The 18354-nt window shown below is 41.0% G+C and overlaps 1 protein-coding gene across 6 annotated transcripts in view; it reads right to left on the reverse strand.

The window, feature by feature from the left end:
- BACH2 (BTB domain and CNC homolog 2) overlaps positions 1 to 18354 on the reverse strand; it is a 259533-nt gene that overhangs the window by 153855 nt on the left and 87324 nt on the right. Inside the window, exons 1-2 of one of the 6 annotated variants that reach the window (XM_035109376.2) lie at positions 9882 to 16514; positions 8581 to 8632 (exon numbers count right to left, since the gene is read on the reverse strand). The exons of 3 other annotated variants lie outside the window; for them this stretch is intronic. The gene's annotated coding sequence lies outside the window, so the exon portion shown is untranslated. Of the gene's footprint in view, positions 1 to 8580; positions 16515 to 18354 lie in introns of those variants that run through there. 2 more of the 6 variants (XM_035109371.2, XM_035109375.2) reach the window with 2 other exon arrangements.

An 18354-nucleotide genomic window follows, 5' to 3' on the forward strand; every position in this document is an offset into this window, starting at 1 on the left:
TGTTTCATGGCGCTTACCACGTGGCAGACATCACAGCAAAATCAGATTACTGGGTCTCCTTTTAGACAATTTAATTCCAGTTTGTTTCTACCATCTCACAATTGCCAGAGTCCACATTTGTTGGACAAAACTCCTAATTGCAAGAATCCTGTCTTTCATAACTAATACTACCTAAGAATCAATCACATATTGAACTTTTGCATATCTAGTGACATTTTGGAGACTTGTTTCATTGCTTGTTTGCCTGCATGCATGTATACAACCCAACTATCTAGTAACCTCTAGGTTAAATTACTGTAATGCATTATATGTGGGGCTGCCTCTGAAGACGATTCAGAAACTTCAGCTGGTGCAGAATTTGGTAGCCAGGTTGCTCACCAGGGCTGGCCCAAACGACTGTATTGGCTGCCAATCAGTTTCTGGGCCCAATTCAAAGTGCTGGTTTTGACATCTAAAGCCTTAAATGGCTGAGGACCACAATACCCCAAGGACTATCTCTCCCCATATGAACCAACTCAGACCCCAAGAACTGAGACTCTTCTTTGTGTGCCACATCCACAACATGTCTCATACACTGCCTTTCACAGATTTCCCTGTAACTGAGAAATGGGAACAGCTTTTGTCTTCTATCTTTAAGCTCGGTTAGAGTGTTCTTTGAATGACATTTAAAAATTTGTAATCTCTGTTATTCAGTATGCCTGCAACCTGCTTAAATCCAGGATGAAGTGGAGGAGAGAAAACACTGTGGTCTACAAAGCAGAATAAGAAGCCCTATTGTTAGGCCATCCACCCCTGCATTGGAAGAATGTGTAAGGAATGTGGACATTGATCATATTTCCAAGGTAGGTACCAGCTGAAAGTGGTAAGTTTCAGTGAAGAAGCCTATGGAAACACAAGGGCCCAGCCCCAGCCCATTCCTACTTAACCCTCCCCCAAAATAAATCTTTCCTCAAATCTGGCCACAGCCAACATTTCATACTTTGGCAAGAAACTCCCAGAATAAAAGGGAGGGAGTAGAGAATCCATAAATCTCAGCAGGCTGGTAATGGGAAACCGAATGTGTTAGCTGCTAGGTCATACCACTGAGCCTATTAAATACCAAGCGACATTTGGACAGAATTTCACAGCCTGGTTAGGATGGTCCACTGTCATGTTTTCAGCAGTTTGGGTTTCTAAAAAGCACAACATTAAATATATATAGAGAGAGAGAAAGAGAGAGAAATGCAAGTGATACAGCTGAAATAAAATGCAATGAAATAAAACATGCCAGCTCCAAAATACTTATATCCTATGCAGGTTAGGTACTTCCAAGAAAAAATCTTGGAAATGAGGAACACTCTAAAGGCTTAGGAGCTGACTTGCTTATCTATTTTGGGAGAAGTAAACCAGAGGAATTCCCAATTTAGCTACACGGAGATTTCCTAGTCAACAACACTCTAGTGCTTGGCATGGAATGAAGCACCACCACCAGTTTTAGAATGAAAGTATGGCCTGGCTGGCATCCGGGAATGATGTTTAGAGGCCAGAGACATGTGCATTACCAAATAAGTCTATTTAAGCAGGCACTAGAAGGCAGAGAAGTCAGCAGCTACTCCTTCCCAATTCTAGAGCAGAATCACCTTCTAATCAAGAAAGGCCTTCTCTCATAGCAAAGTCTGGAGTTCAGAAAACTTATTTTTATTAGACAAGGCAAAGTGATACCTACAGAGAGTCAAACTGGTTACAGGGGGAAGGGGTCTAGAATGAAATTCTTCACAAAGTAACGAATGAATGTCAATAGAGAGAAAATGTGGGAAAATATACGTTTTTGGTAAAAGGCACTGACTTATACTTGAGGTAGAATACAGGATGCAGGACAGCTTTTTTGAACTGATGCAGTAGAGGAATCAATTCACACAGTACTTTCACTGCAAATAGTGCTTTCCTTAATTTGAACAGCTTGTGCATAAACATTGTTGAAGGAAAAAAATACCAATCCTTGTCTGGGGAATGTCTTCCATATGCAGAAGCCTTTTTTTACACAGCCAGAAGACCACAATTTGTTCAGGGACTTTTACATCCAGAAGTGGACATGCACATTTGGTCCATTTTCTTTTTCTGCTCATAGCCCCCTGTACCCTGGTTTTTATATACTTGGCCCTCTCAACATCCGCTAAAATGGCCATAGGACACAGATATGCACAATTTATAGATGGGGAACATATGTACAAAGCCCCATAGGCATATTATGTCCTTCTCTTCTGGACGGGGTTATACTCCCCTTATAAGAACAGGTTTGTAGCTTGAGCGCACTCCCAGACTTGTGAGCAGCAATGCTTTTGCCCCACTTTGACTGGTGCACCGGAGATGTCCTGTCTTGGCAATTTCAGTAACACAGGATCATGGTCATGCATGAATTAGTTACTGGAGGTGTGTGTCAGATTTGGACAAAGCTCAAGACCCAAAAGTTGGGTGCCTTGGAGAAAATACTGGCTTGTCAGACAGGCCCGGCTCCAGGTGCACTCCTGGTGGCGCAGGGCGCCGGGCCAGCAGGGGGGGCGCTGCGCGGCAAAGCCGCGCAAAAGCCATACTGCACTCTGCGAGGGCGGGGACGCCGGAGCGATCTCCGCGCCTCAGTGCCAGGGTGCCCGACCTGCTCGAGACGGCCCTGTTGTCAGAGGTGAAGCAGCTGCACAAGTAGGGAGCCCTGAAGTGCTTTGTGGTATCTTGACAATGCAGACATTTTAAAAAATGCAGTAGACAAGTGGCCGCTGAAATCAAAAGTAATGTCTCCAAGTTTACCATAGTGCCACAACACTAAGATGGGGTGATGCAAAGCAAACATCAGAGCAGATGGAGAATGGGGTGAGAGCCCTCTTTGTGACTGACAAATCAGAAGGAATGTTTTAACCTTGAAAGTTAATCCTTTTAGTTCTTCGCACCTCAAAATCAACTTTAAACATGCATGCCTAGCACAAAAGCCCCTGAACCTATTTCTCTGCAATTTGAAAGGTTTCTTAACCAGGGGCAGCTGTCTCATGTCTGTATTTTTCAGACACAAAACATTAGGCAAGATTAAGAGATTCCCTTTTTATCCACCCTAAAACTAAGTTTCTCCTGTGGAAAAAGCATTGCAGCTATACTTCTGAAATTTGGCAGGATTCGTGTGCTTGGAAGGGGTAACCTTGCCTGGAAATTTCATCAAATTCAGTCCCAAATTATGGGTGCTTCCTTTTTAAAACAAACTTTAGGAGTATCTAGCACAAAACCTCCTGGACCTATTTACCTATAAATGTGTAAATCTAAATACCAGAAGAAATCCATCTACTGTACTCCGATTAGCAGAAATGATATCACAAACAGAAATTAGGTGTGAATTTTGGATGCAACTGCTTTCATGATTACTAACTCAATCCTGTACTCTCTACTTGGAAGTCCAACTGATTAACAAGGGGGCTTACTCCAAACTAAGTTGTATGGTTTGGAAATTGAATGCAGATCTTGAATCTCATGCTCATTTTCCCAGCCATTTCTTTTGAAATGTTCAGCATTAAATTTTACATTTTTAAACACTTGAAAATGATGAATAGCTGTCAACTACGTTCAAACTCAATAACCAAAAAGGAGAAAGATTAAAAAGATCCCAAGTTATTCTATTCTAACTACGACTGCACAATAAACTGCCTTTTGTGTACACACACACACACACACACACACACACACTATTTCCAAGTGCAATGAAAGACATGAAACTGCGTAGAGTGACAAGTATTTCAGCATTCATGAAGGCAGTGTGTTGCTGAATTTTTCAAGAGGGGACCTTTTTAAAAGCATCATTGTGTTAACCATACAATATGTGTTAAGCCAGGTTAAAAAAACAAATCAAAAAATCAAAAATGCATTTACGGAAAGCAGCAAAACTGCTTCAGAATGCATTATTCCCACCCTACAGAAATGCCTCCTGCAGTGAGACATAAACATACCACGTTCAACAGAGCACTAATCACAATTGAACTGTTAGCTGGAGAAAATTTAGTTTTGCCAGTACCAAGATACTATTTTAGGTGCTAGAAAAATTGGATCTCCCAGCAACGGCAACATATGGAGAGATATGTGCATCCATGCAACAACTGGGAAACTGCTATGTGACGCAGGGGGAGAGGATTGAAGTCACGGTAGCATATTTTGTGCATGAGCATTTTGCAGATATTATTATTATTATTATTATTATTATTATTATTATTATTATTATTATTATTATTTTGCAAAACTTAGTAGCCAGCAAGATTCACCAAGAGCAAATTGAAAGGAGAAATTGGGGGAGGTTCCTCTAAGAATACCAGAAGAACTATTTATCTGCCCCATCCCAGGCACACTTTCTTCTAGATCACAATGCATCCTGACCCTTGGTAGTGTGTTTGTGTTAATCATTCCCTCTAATAGCAAACTCAGGCTGTTGAGTGGCTATCAGTCTGGAAGCAAAATGGGGTCAAGCAGAAGTATGGCCATTGTTTCTACCCACTTAGGGGACTCCCTATATAGGAAGGAATAGAGATGTTTGTAAATTACAATGTTGCTTTCAACATTTTTAAAAAAGCTTCAATACAAGAGCCTGGGAGTTTACAAAATGCTGATGGCAGCTAAGCCTAGAATAATAATAATTTTAATAATAGAAGGGAGATGGAGGGAAGAATCTGAAGAAGCTGCTCTCAGCCATAGACTTAATTGGGCAGGCAGACTGCGTGAGCCCCAATTAAGTCTATTGCACAGGGAAAGAATTACCGGTAGCTGGCTGAAGCCCTAACAGTTAATCACAAGTATACTGGTAGTTAATGTAGTGATGATGCATTCTATGAAATCTGAAAAGGAACATACAGATATGGTTCAGTTTCCAAAACAGTGCTCTTCCCTCCACAATATAAAGTGTTCAGATTTGGCACTAGCAATCCTCTAGTACAAAATAGCAAAGCAGGAGAAAGCTTGGAATAGCTGGCGGAGGAAAAAAGGCATATTTTCCTTTCCTACTCCAGAGACTCCCCACTTCTCCATTCTACAAGGCTCCTTTTCCAGACTGTTTTGATTCCTGAATGCAAGATACACTTCAATATTTTGTTGCAGTGCCCACTTGAAAATTATAATAGCAAGCTCCCCTATAAGATGGTATGCCATATTCTAGGTCTGATTCAGTAGGGAAAATAATAATAATTATAAACTTGCCAAAAGATGTTGCCATATATACCCAATTTACTTGAAGGAGTGCTCCCATTCAGGAGGCCCCAAAAGGTGAAGCAGGAGCATAATAGTTTGGAGCTGCTATCAACAAAATTACTCCTGGTTTCATTCTGCTGTTGAATTTGTTTTGTTTCTTATTTCATGTTTTTAGGCTTTTATCTCATCGTCTTCATTTCGCCTTCCTGTAAACTGCCCACCAAATTTTGTGATTGGGTCGTCCATGAATAAATAAAATGAGAGAGGCTGGGAAAATGAGCAGCAGAAAACAGCAGAAAAGTAGACCACTATGTGTTTTCAGTCCTTCTCCTTCCCAAAACAAGGCACATGCACACAAACACAAAGTCTCTCTTATTTATTGGAGTAAAAAAAAAGACATGTTTCCGGTATACAGATTGCTTTTTCCTTTTTTTGTAATGTTTTTAAGTTGCTCTTCATGAAGCCTTATGTACAGCATCAGGCTTAATTTCAAACAAGTGTAAGAAAAAAATAGATTATAGTGCCATCCACCTGCTGTGTACATATTTTCTTTTTCAAAAAGCCTACTGCTAATTTGGTCTACCAATATGCATGCTTTCAAACTGCTGTTAAATCACCAGTCCAACAGGAATTTTCAATCCTACTGAGAAACAGTTTTTGATTCGCCTTGATCCAACAGAAACCATGTACAAATGAGGAGTCAAAAAGAAGCCAGTCCCTGCCTCACCCCCCCACCCCACCCCCAGCCAGCTTAATTCTCCAAGCTCCAGGGGGCAAGAATACCCAGCTGCCCTCCGCCTGCCCATCCTGCAAGGGCCTGGGAGTGGAGAAGCCTTCCTCCAAAAAATGAGGAAGAGAAATGTGAGGGGTTCTGTTAAGGGTCAGACATAATACTTTACAAGTGGGGGGGGGGTGCCCTATGATGAAAGGGACCTGAGTGGAATCTACACACATATAAAAACCATTCTGAAAATGTTGTTTTTAAAAAGTGTTTTTAAAGATACACTGAATTTTCCATAAGGCTCACCTTCGCCATCCAGTGTCACATTGTACACTGCACTTAAAACACACTTTAAAACATTTTATTTGCAGCTGTATAGCTGAGTCCCTGGACTTTCTCACAGAGGAATAAAGGACTCTTCAGAACCTCTCAGCAAATGACAGAGGATATGGGTTTCCACTGAGCCTAAACCTTATAGTGAAGGGAAATCAGTGAGTAATCTCATACAGAAGTCCAACTGCATCACAGGTTTCTCCCTCACTACTACAGCCCATAAAAGGTATCACACCAGCTCTCCAGAATGGTGGGACAAGGCACAAATGACTAAAGCGGGTGGAAGGAAATCAAGAGTATCTACCTTGCACAAGCAGAAATGACTTCTATTGATGCAATGCAGAGCACCTTTGGATCTTAGCCAAAGTCACCCTGGCTCAAATCAATCCACTATTCTGGATCAAAATATTTATAGATGATTTAATACATATTTCACTCAAGTAAAAAAAAAAGGGGGGGGGGAGCTGTTTGAAACCAAAAACTCACTCGACCAAAACAGTGAAAGAAAAAGCACAAATCAAACCTGCTCTAATACAAAGTATATGCCAACAAACAGTAGCATTTCTTACAGTGTGTGCCAAAGGATGTGGGTGTTGTGCCTCTCCCACAGCTTCTCCTCCTTTCACCCCACCCACATCTGGCCACCTGTAACTGTCTCAGAGGAAGCCAGCAGTCTCCCACGTAATTTCCAGCTGCACAGCAACAACCACAGAGTACGCACATCGCCATAAGCATCTGCACAAAGAGTTGTGTAAAGGGCAAATCATTGTCACAAAACTGTTTTCCAACCATTTATTAACCTGAACGAGGGTGTTTTGTTTTGTTTTTTAAAGACTATCTCAACAGAATATTGGGAAATTAATTTTAAGCAGGACAGAACTTATCTTCCATAAAGGTACAGAGTAATGTTGACTTTAAAATATATATACTAAACACACAGAGAGACAAGCAATGAGATTTTGCTCTTCTGACGAGTCTTTTCCACTGGTGAACAAATTACATTTGGGAGGGTGGTGTTAGGAAAAATTAGCTTCCTTTTTACCTTCTGGTGTCATGATTCACAATACTTCCCCCCTCCCCCACAGGCTTTTTTAAAAGTAGAACCTCTAGTCGTAGACTATAGGATTTTACATGTGGGTTTTTTAAATGTAAACTCGCCTCTCTTTTTTGGTCTCTTTTTGCATGTCCTCTCCAATTCCATGTTAGAATTAGTCAGTGTATTGTTACTAACAAGACAACCAACAACATGGGCTGGGCTGCACTGCACAGTGAAAAAGTTTAACCCATATACCGTGATCTCACCCTGAATCACACCACCCAGCTGTTATTTCCAAAAATGTTGGGTCGAAAACGCACATATGTATCTCTAGTCATAACGTGTAGTCTTACCCCGACACAAAAAATGTTGAAATTATTCTCCTTCATTTTCCCACTGAATCTAAATATTTCAAAGCTATAATCAGTAAGAATATTATCATTACAATGCCCCTTCATCTACTTCCTATCTTCCCCACTGTTCTCCTTCCTTGATCCCTTTAGCAAGTCCAGTCATGGTCTTCCAGTGACGTCCTTTTCAACAAGTGGGTATCAGGTGGGGGAATCAATTCTTTAAAAACCACCAAATGAGACTGTGCCAGCATTCATACAACACAGTAACCAATAGTTAATAGTTTACCTAAACATATAGATGGCCCCAGCTTCCCTTCTTTCCTAGTGCAATCAGCAGATCATAACATCTGAGACTGTGGTTTGTTATGCTCTTAACAACCCCTGACTGGTAAAACCAAGTTTCCTTTTATGACTTACCAATCACGGTTGTTCAGTGCAAAACTCTGGTTCAGACGTATCACTAAGTTAAGGCTTGTTATCTGCTTCTAGCAGAGGAGCAAAGAGGGATGCAATCTTTGAGCTCACAGTGACCATTAGGCATAGGTTACCATGAAGAGGAAAGTGGCCTGGGCCAATATGGATTAATTTTTCCTTAACATTTGTTGCCGTTAATAGCAAAACAGGTTGGCTAATGAAGGGTAGACAAAGGCTTATTTCATCTTCTATTCTTGTAAGATGCATCTGAGTGATTCAGCCACTAGTCTAAAGCCCATTTTTTCAGGGGCTTTGCTTCACATAACACTTCACCCCAAAATGCTCTCAATGTTACTAAAGTACGGGCACCTTAATTTTGAAGGGTCAGCCATCTCTGATGCAAAAGGCTACTTTATTTGTTACTGTCACAGAGGATGCATTGCGACTACTCTAGAGTAATGACTCTCCAGACTTTTGCCTTTTCATGCTTTTATTGAGTGCAGGCTATATACAGTTACCTTTATATTTTGTCTTACCTGTGGGAGCATTTCTGTCTTACAGAAATCTTGACCAGGGTCACTTTAGTTACTATACAAACAAAATTGAGATTGCAGAAAATTAAAGAGGTGCCATCTTGTGAAAATTGGCTATGTAACCAAGTTCTAGATGGACCCTTCAGACACACGTTTAGGAGAAGTTTTGCCTGTTTGCATTATTTCAGAAAAGATGTGAAGGCTTTCAAGTCCCGGCAAACAATATAAATTGTTTAGACAAGCCCAAATAATCTATGGAGATGGTTTGCAGAATCACTACAGTATTAAGAGAATGCTTGGAAAATGCTTTATATTTCAAAAAGTCCAGAGATGTCCCACTGCTACGAGCCATATATGCATGTAATATCAAAGGAAGAAAGAGAACTTTGGAGGAATTAAAAAGAAAAGCAAACATTTAAATGCCATTTTTAACTGCTATGTTTCACTCGAGCGATTATTTAAAGTAGTGGTTTATCCAACTGAATAGAACTGCACCTGCAAAGTGAATCACTGACTAGGCTGCCAGCTCTGTAAATTGCAACCAAAAAGGATATTCGTTTGAATGCTTACATTATAGAGTCAACCACAAAATATTTATTTATTTTTAAAGGGCCCTCATATCTCTTCCAAATTCACTTCTGAATGCGTTGAAAGGTATTTCAGACAAGAAACTGCCTCAGTATAGGGCTTCACTACAATGTTGTTGTTGTTTTTTAAAAAATTGCTTTGTGATCTTTGATTCTGCTAGTGATTGCTGCATTCACTTGGTTTTTTAAAACAATACCTAATGTATTATGAGTTTAAACTATTGATATAGAAATTGCCAACTATGCAATTTTATGTTTAATGGACTATGAGACCCTCATGAAAAATAAGACTCCCCCCCAAACAAATTCTCACTTTAACCGAGGAAATAGCCCAATAGCCTTCCCTCCAAAGAGAAAAGATTCACAATGAAGCATATTTTACAGCATTTGTTAGAATTTCAATGGAAAGAAATAAAGAAAGAAAAGCTTTCTAGCATGAATTTCAAACATTTGTTGTTGGCATCTGTCTGTCTCAAGAGACAATGGAGTGCACTTGAGGGGGTGAAGTCAAACCACTGTGTTAGCAGAACCAAAATGACCTTCCCGGGGCACAAGCCTGGGTAGTGTGTATGGAGGTCCTGGGCTGCCCAGACAACAACCCCCCTCCCCAAGCAATCATTACGTAAAGCCAGCAATTACCACATATTGATACACATTGAAGAAATTAAGATCCTGGAAAGGGATTTCATTCTGAACAAAAAACAAAACAAACCCTACCTGCCAGTCCTGGAAAGAATGGCTTTTAAGAAATCCAGGATCTGCAGCGTTTTTGAGAGTTTTCTCCAGGGTACAAATGCTTTTCCAAGTTCAAGAGTTCAAGTAGGAGGGTCACTTATGGAAACATAATTAAAAATAAAAGGTTGTGTCTAACTGCAGAACCACTCTACTCCCCACAATATCATTATTAAAACACACCATTATGAATCATCGTAGACTTGTTGACACTACATCCAAAGTATTCACATTAGCAGTAAATTATTTCTCTTCATATTAGCCTTTTAGTGCTAGGGTCACCAACATGGTGCCCATAGTCTCAATGGTACCCTTGAGGAATTCGTCTGACGCCAGCAAAGCTTGCATGCTTTGTTATGAGCTGGCAAAGGTGGTTACTACATCCCAACCTGGAAACTATGTAGGACAGAGGGAAGAAGATGAAAGGGGGATACCCTTTCCCACCAGGGCTCGGCAATATCTGGTTTTCAAGATCACGATATATCACCAGTTAAACATCACAATATATTGATATATCACAATGTTTGAAATAAGGATGGAACTATGAAGAGGCGAATTCTCCATATAGTTGGGGTATGTGTGTCACTGTAGCATGTGCTCAGATTAACTAGATCAGCAGACATCACTTGGAAATGTGAGAAATATCCAAACGTCAGATGGAAAAAGGATGTATTAGAAGATAGGCCTGCTGTTACTTCATAATGCACGTTAACAAAGACTCAAAGAGCATGTGGAAATATTTGTGCATTTAGCAAGCCTTGGTTTCTTTTTCAAAACTGAAATAACCACTTCTAACCCCAAACACAATATCCCTGTGCATAAGAAAATACAATGAAAACTCACAAGCATAAAAAGAGCAGCGTGCAGTAAGAAGAGTGACATTTGGTAGTGACGTCAGTTATCCTAAGATTTGGAACCCAGCAAAAAGTGTTCTCTATAAGACTATAGGCATACACACAGAAGCACAAAAATGGCTTCTTTGCTATTTTGGCAAAAAAGCTCAACAACTTTGGGCCGAACTAAAGCTCAATAACTCCCTCGCCCCCACCCCGAAAAAAGGAAAGCTCAACAACTTTTCTGTCTGGATCTCCACTAAGAAACCCTAAATTTTGTTTCCTGAGGAACAACAGCAAATGCCTTCATCATCACTAGTCAAGCTGCAGGTTAGCCAAGGCTAATCATCAAATTATTTCTGAGCCTGAAGCAGAAAGTGCTTCAGGAGTAGAAATACAGTAAGTGAAACAACAAAGAATCTGCCACCCTTTCATGACAGAAGAAGAAGAAGAAGAAGAAGAAGAAGAAGAAGAAGAAGAAGAAGAAGAAGAAGAAGAAGAAGAAGAAGAAAAAGAAGAAGAAGAGGAAGTTTCCCGCAGCCTAACGGCAGGGTCAATCTCACTGGCTGCTTTTCTAGCTGTGTTGTTCATCTTGATTTGCTTTTTCTCATAATTGTCCTTTTTTCATCCACAATGCCATAATGGGCAACTGGCCACTAGAACACAGATGCACAATGACTGGAGAAAGTTGGCCAGCTGTTCCTGTTCTCCTTTGTGTTTTGTTGGTGATCCTCTCTAGCCTGCACACTCTGTTTCTGGAGGACCTTAGGAATTCTTAGCTGGTTTGCATGTGGCTGGTTTTTGATGTGATGAATTTAACATGTAGCCAGGCTCTAATTTACAGCTGTCTAGTAAAAATGGACACTAAAAGTTTGATGCAAATTGGACAGTTTCCTCTTCCTGTAGGCAAAGTCTGGGGACTTTTAGCACATTTTATTAAAACTAATTAAATTCAGGCCTACAAATGGATGGAATGTTTCACTTGTCTTCTTGCAGACAATTCAGTTTGTCCAGAAGTAATTTACATTAAGATAACACTGCATTCAACTGATTATGAATTTGTAATACCTCATTATTACCATAGGTGCCAAGTTCCAGATTGAAAGATCTGGGATCAGCAGTGCCACGGCATCAGAAGTCGCTTCTACGCATGTCCGGAAGTGCGTAGAAGTGACTTCTGGTGCCGCTCTGCCCATTTCAAAAATGTCCGCAGCGCCAGAAGTCGCTTCTACGCATGTCCGGAAGTGCATAGAAGTGACTTCCGGTGCCGGCGCAGCACCAGAAGAACATGGCCGCCAGCAGGAGCTCCGTAATCCGGGGGGAATACGGGGTATTTTGCCATTCGGGACACCTGCGGGAAACGGTAAGAAAATACGGGGGTTTCCCAAGGAAAACGGGGTACTTGGCAGCTATGCATTATTACCTTAACTTGCAGTTTTTCAAATTGTAAGTTAGGCCTCTTCATGTACTGCATGGGCAGACAGCTAGTCCCTCCTTCCTTCTACATCAGTTTATGGATTATATATGTCAAAAGCTTTCTAGATCAAAGTTTTGTCTGGCTAGTCAGTCATTTCTTCCCTCCCCCCTCCAAAAAACAAAAATCCCCACACCCCTACTATATTTTCCCTTGTCACTGAGGCACACATGATACCAAACATGTAGCTAGGGAGAGTCAAAATAAGCATATTAATGACTTGATGGGATAACTCATATATGTTAAACAGCAAGCACTGGCAACTCAGACAGAACTTTCATATAACTCAACATCAAGAGCGCTACTTCAAATAAGCTCTTTTATATATTCAGGGTGCTTCTAGACAGGTGTTTGTTGTGGGATTGGTGCTCCCAATGCATTTAAGTTTTTTGCAGTACAGTCGTCTGTTGTTCGAAGGACCAGGAACTCGTACATTTTGACTCCCGAACGCCGCAAACCAGGAAGTGATTGTTCCAGTTTACAAATGTTCTTTTGGAACCCGATTAAACATTTACATTATTCAAGGTATTAAGGAGGACACAATCTTATCTCTCTTCTGCCCCTTACTGATCAGGTCAAGTGAGTTCAGTATAAAATGCTCAATGTTAGCTTCATGTGAATAACTGATCTGAAATCAGCCAAAAGAAAAGAGAGATGCCCAAAGAAAATGGGTTAAAACAGAGCTATCCAAAAAGGGAGAGAGAGGAAAAAAGAACTAGCTGGCAAGTGAACTACTTCCAATTCGCTTCCTTAGAATGTCTGTTTCAGTTTATGCTTCACTTTTCAGTTCTTTTGCTTTTGTGAGTATTTCACATACCTTTCACGCTATTTTAAAAAAGGCTGAGAAGCAGTGACACCTAACATGACCAAACTACTGAGCCTCTTGAGCTTGCCGATCAGAAAGTCAGTAGTTCAAATCCCCATGATGGGGTAAGCTCCTATTGCTCTTTCCCAGCTTCTGCCAACCTAGCAGTTTGAAAGCATACCAGTGCAAGTAGATAAATAGGTACTGCTGCGGCTGGAAGGTAAACAGCGTTTCCATGCTATCTGGCTTCTGTCACGGTGTTCCATTGCGCCTGGCACTCATCACGGTGTCTCATTGCACCAAAAGCAGTTTAATCATGCTGGCCACATGACCCAGAAAGCTGTCTGTGGACAAACACCAGCTCCCTCGGCCTGAAGTGAGATGAGCGCCGCATCCCCATAGCCACCTTTAACTGGACTTAACCATCCAGAGGTCCTTTATCTTTTACTATCCTAAAGAATGTACAAATGTCTTAAATCTATTGCAGTATCTTGACTATTTTAATAAATTATTTTCAGGTACATATACTGAAGCCTCTGGATAGTACAATCATTATTTAACTGAGAATACACAGTATATGCAATTACAGAAAACAAAATACATACTTTGGGTTGCAAACTGAAATGTAAACATTGGGGTGCTGGTAATATAAGCACGATACAGCATGCATGAAGCAGCATATTTTTTTGTTGAGAAATTTTCCCTTGATCTATTATATTAATAATCAGGGTTAGACAAAGCAATTATGTTGTAACTCAACTAAGCAAGCATGCCAAATTATATTAGCTTCAAAACCATGACATGCTAAAACTGGATATTGTTTGTTTTCTTGATGCTTGCATATATTAGCTAAGATTGTGGTGGTTACTCTTATTAAGCATTAGTCATCAAATTCCACCAAGCTGAAGGTAAACCTCAATTGGCAGATGAGCAACTATTGGAGAAAAATAACTGAATGAGTCACAGAACCTGCTTTAGCAGAGCCCACAGGATTAAGAACGGGCAAGGGAAAGGATAGTAAAGTGGGACATACTCATAGAATCATAGAATCTTAGAGTTGGAAGGGACCCTAAGGGTCATCTAGTCCAACCCCCTGCAATGCAGGAATCTTAGCTAAAGCATCCATGACAGATGGCCACCCAACCTCTGTTTAAAAACCTCCAAGGAAGGAGAGTCCACCACTTCTTGTGGGAGTCTGTTCCACTGCTGAACAGCTCTTACTGTCAGAAAGCTTTTCTGAATGTTTAGTTGGACTACTGTATTGTATTTTAATATTTTGTTGGAAGCCGCCCAGAGTGGCTGGGGAAACCCAGCCAGATGGGCAGGGTATAAATAATAAATAATAATTATTATTATTACTCGGAATCTCCTTTCTTCCAGCTTGAAGCCATTGGTTCGAGTCTACCCTCCAGAGCAGGAGAAAACAAGCACGATCCATGTGACTGCCCTTAAGATATGTGAAGATGGCTATCATATCTCCTCTCAGAGTAACATACCCAGCTCCTTCAAGCGCTCCTCATAAGGCTTATTTTCCATACCCTTGATCATCTCGGTTGCCCTCCTCTGCACACGTTCCAGCTTGTCAACATCCTTCTTAAACTGTGGTACCCAGAATTGGACACTGTATTCCAAGTGTGGTCTGACTAAGGCAAAATAGAGTGGCACTACCGTGTTTCTCATATTATAAGACACGTCTTATATTTATTTTTTTCTCAAAAAAACACACTATGGCTTATTTTCAAGGGATGTCTTAATTTTTTCCTCCTCCTCCTGCCGCGGCCGGCATTGCTGCTGCGCCTATCACTATGTCTTATTTTCGGGGTATGGCTTATATTCCTTGAATGCTTAAAAATCCTGCTATGGCTTATTTTATGGGTATGTCTTAAAATATGAGAAACAGGGGTAGGACTTCCCTTGATCTGGACACTATACTTCTGTTGATGCAGCCTAGAATAGCATTAGCGTTTTGTTTTGTTTTTTGCTGCTGCTGCATCACACTGTTGACTCATGTTAAACTTGTGGTTCACTAAGACCCCTAGATCCTTTTCACGTGTACTGCTAGTAAGCCAGATGTCCCCCATCCTATATTTGTGCATCTGGTTCTTCCTGCCTAAGGGCAAAAGCTTATATTTGTCCCGATTGAAATTCATTTTGTTAGCTTGCACCCAGTTCTCCAATCTGTTATGGTCATTTTGAATTCTGATTCTGTCTTCTACGGCTTTAGCTATCCTTCCCAGTTTGGTGTCATCTGCAAATTTGATGAGCATCCCCTCAATTCCTTCATCCAAGTCATTTATAAAGACGTTGAACATCAACAGGACCAGGACAGAACCCTGCAGCACCCCACTTGTCATGTTTCCAGGCTGATGAGGAACCATTAATGAGTTCTTTGGGTTGTTAGTCAACCAGCTACAAATCCACCTAACAGCTATCTCATTCAAATATAATGGGGTCTTTGTCAAAAGCCTTACTGAAATCAAGATTCACCACGTCCACAGTACTTCCCTGATCCACTAAGTTTGTAATTCCATCAAAAAAAGAAATCAGAGTGGTTTGGCATGACTTATTTTTGAGAAACCCATGCTGGGTCTGAGTAATCACAGCATCCTTTTCTAAATGCTCAAATGTTCTAGGACCTTCCCTGCTATTGATGTCAAGCTCATTGGTTGGTACCGTAGTTACCTGGGTCTTCCTTTCCTCCCTTTTTGAAGATGGGGACATTTGCCTGCCTCCAGTCTGTATGACCGCACATGTTCTCCAAGAATTCTCAAAGATAATATACAAAGGCTCTGAATTACATCCGCAAGCTGCTTTAGTACCCTTGGATGCAGCTCATCAGGTCCTGGAGATTTGAATTCATTTAAAGTAATTAGGTGTTCCCTTACTACCTCTTTTCCTATCTTGGGCTGCAGCTCCCTCCTTACATCATTTATTCTGTTCTCACCAGGTTGGGCATCACTTTCCTTTTGGGTAAAAACAGAGGCAAAGTAGGTGGTGAATAGTTCCTCCTTTTCTCTGTCACCCAATAGCATTTCTCCGTGTTCCCCACGCAGAGGACATACCAGTTGCTTGTTCTTCCTCTTACTTCGGACATAGCCAAAGAAACCTTTATCATTATTTCTAATCTCTCTTGCAAGCCTGAGCTCCTTCTGAGCTTTAGTCAGCCTGCAACTGCAATCGTGTATACTCCTCCTTTCTTCCATTTCTTATACATGCCCTTCTTAACTCTCAGCTCATCTGTAAGCTCCTTATGCAGCCACACCAGTTTCCTTAGTTGCCTCCCACTTTTCTTTCTTGTTGGTATTGTCTGCTGAATTTGGCCCTTCAATATTTCTCCTTTAAGAAACTCCCATCCTTCTTGAACTCCCTTCTCATTGAGTATTTCTGACCATGGGATCACACCTGGTCATACCTGCCAAGTTCCTGCCGGAAAAATAAGAGTTCGGCTGCTGCCATTTTGGAACTGGGCGGAGCATGCTCAGAAGTGACTTTCGATGCTGCTTTGCCCAGTTCCAAAATGGCCGTCGCACCGGAAGTCGCGCTGCGGCCATTTTGGAACTGGGCAGAGCAGCATCGAAAGTCACTTCTGAGCATGCTCCGCCCAGTTCCAAAATGGCCACCGCACCAGAAATCGCTTCTGCGCATGTCCAGAGACTCCAGACATGCGCAGAAGGAGCTGGTAAGTAAACCGGGGGGAAACAAAAAAAATCTGTTTTTCCAGCTGGGAACGGCTGGAAAAACGGGGGTTTCCCGGGGAATACGGGAGACTTGGCAGCTATGCACCTGGTAACTCCTTCCGCTTCTTGAAACTGGCCTTCATAAAGTCCAGAATGTGTGTCCAACTACACTCAGTTTTCCCTTGTCTCTGCATCCTGAAACCCAGGAGAACATTATCACTTCCTCCCAAGTTTCCAAGCATCAATCAGTTTCTCCCTTTTGTTGAGGACCAGATCCAAAATAGAGATTCCCTTGTTGGTTCTCCCACCACCTGGGAAATGAAATTGTCAGTGATGCAATGGAGGAATTTGTCAGACCTTACACTCTTGGCAGAATTTGAGTCCCAACAGATATCAGGGAAGTTAAAGCCCCCCACGATTACTATTTCTCTCCTTTTTGAATGTTTGGTAATCTGCTCCAGTAAGGCATCATCCAAGTCTTCTGTCTGACTTGGCGGTCTATAGCAGGCACCCACAGTAAGGTCACTGTTGTTTCTCCCACCTACAATTTTTACATCATTGTGCCTATGTAGGCAAAGGAATTATTTGTACAGATGCTTCTATCTATGTATGGCATTAGCCTTAAATTCCAGCTCCAATGAACTAACTGTAAAGTAGAAAACAGCAAAACGCAGAAGTTTATACAACTTGCAAAATGCAGGGACATCATCTCTTTTGGATCAGGCCACCTAATTAACATTCTGGACTTTGGCACATATGACAGACCATTCATACAAGAAGAAAGTCCTTTATGTAGTGAATGGACTCAAACAATTTTCTCAAAGGAAGGGAAGGGGAAAGAGAACTAGCTTCTATTTGGTTCCTTTCACTGTGCTTTTTAATGTCATGGGAGAGGACCAACTTACTGCACCATAGCCCACTTCATACAATACAAGAAGGCTATGCGCTGGTTTCTGCATAGGGAATCAATGGGCAAATCTTTCCTCCCTTCAATTAAAAAAAAAAGCTTTGAATTCCATGTGCCCTCAACTGCATACCTTGAAGCATAGTGTAGGCCCAAACACATTAGCCCCTTTCTTTCCATTCCTCCTTCCCTTTTGACACTGGTAAATGTAAATATGCTGCTGGGCATATCCTGCTATCCAGAAAGAATTAAGTACTCTTCAGTCTCACTGAGATCAATGGGCTTTAATTTTGCTTAACTCATTCTGGCTTCTGCACAACATGTCATTATTTTTCACACAGAGAAGCTTATATAACTAACACCCCAATATTTAAATGTATTTTTATCTGGAAGCAAGTGCACATAGTTCAAACAGACTTGCTTCCTTATCAATTTGATTTGAATGTGAATATGGTTTTGGATTGCACATGAAGTCCAGAAATCTGTCCTAAATCCAGTCATAAACCACCAGAAGGTATGTCAGGAATATGAAAATACCCTCCTGCATGGTATGTGTATGTATTTCAAAGCCCCCCCCCATTTCACTCAAAGGTCTTAAGGCAGGATCCACATAAGTATTAAAACCTCTGCCTATACATACACACACACACACACCAACAGCTATTATTTCAAATTGACACGATTAAGCGTAGAAATACAAAGAACAGAAAAATAGCATAAACAGAACAGAATAAAACTTATAACACTTAGTACTCAATCTTCTCA

This window comes from Zootoca vivipara, chromosome 3 (genome assembly GCF_963506605.1).
Source record: "Zootoca vivipara chromosome 3, rZooViv1.1, whole genome shotgun sequence".
NCBI classification, from domain to species: Eukaryota; Metazoa; Chordata; class Lepidosauria; order Squamata; family Lacertidae; genus Zootoca; species Zootoca vivipara.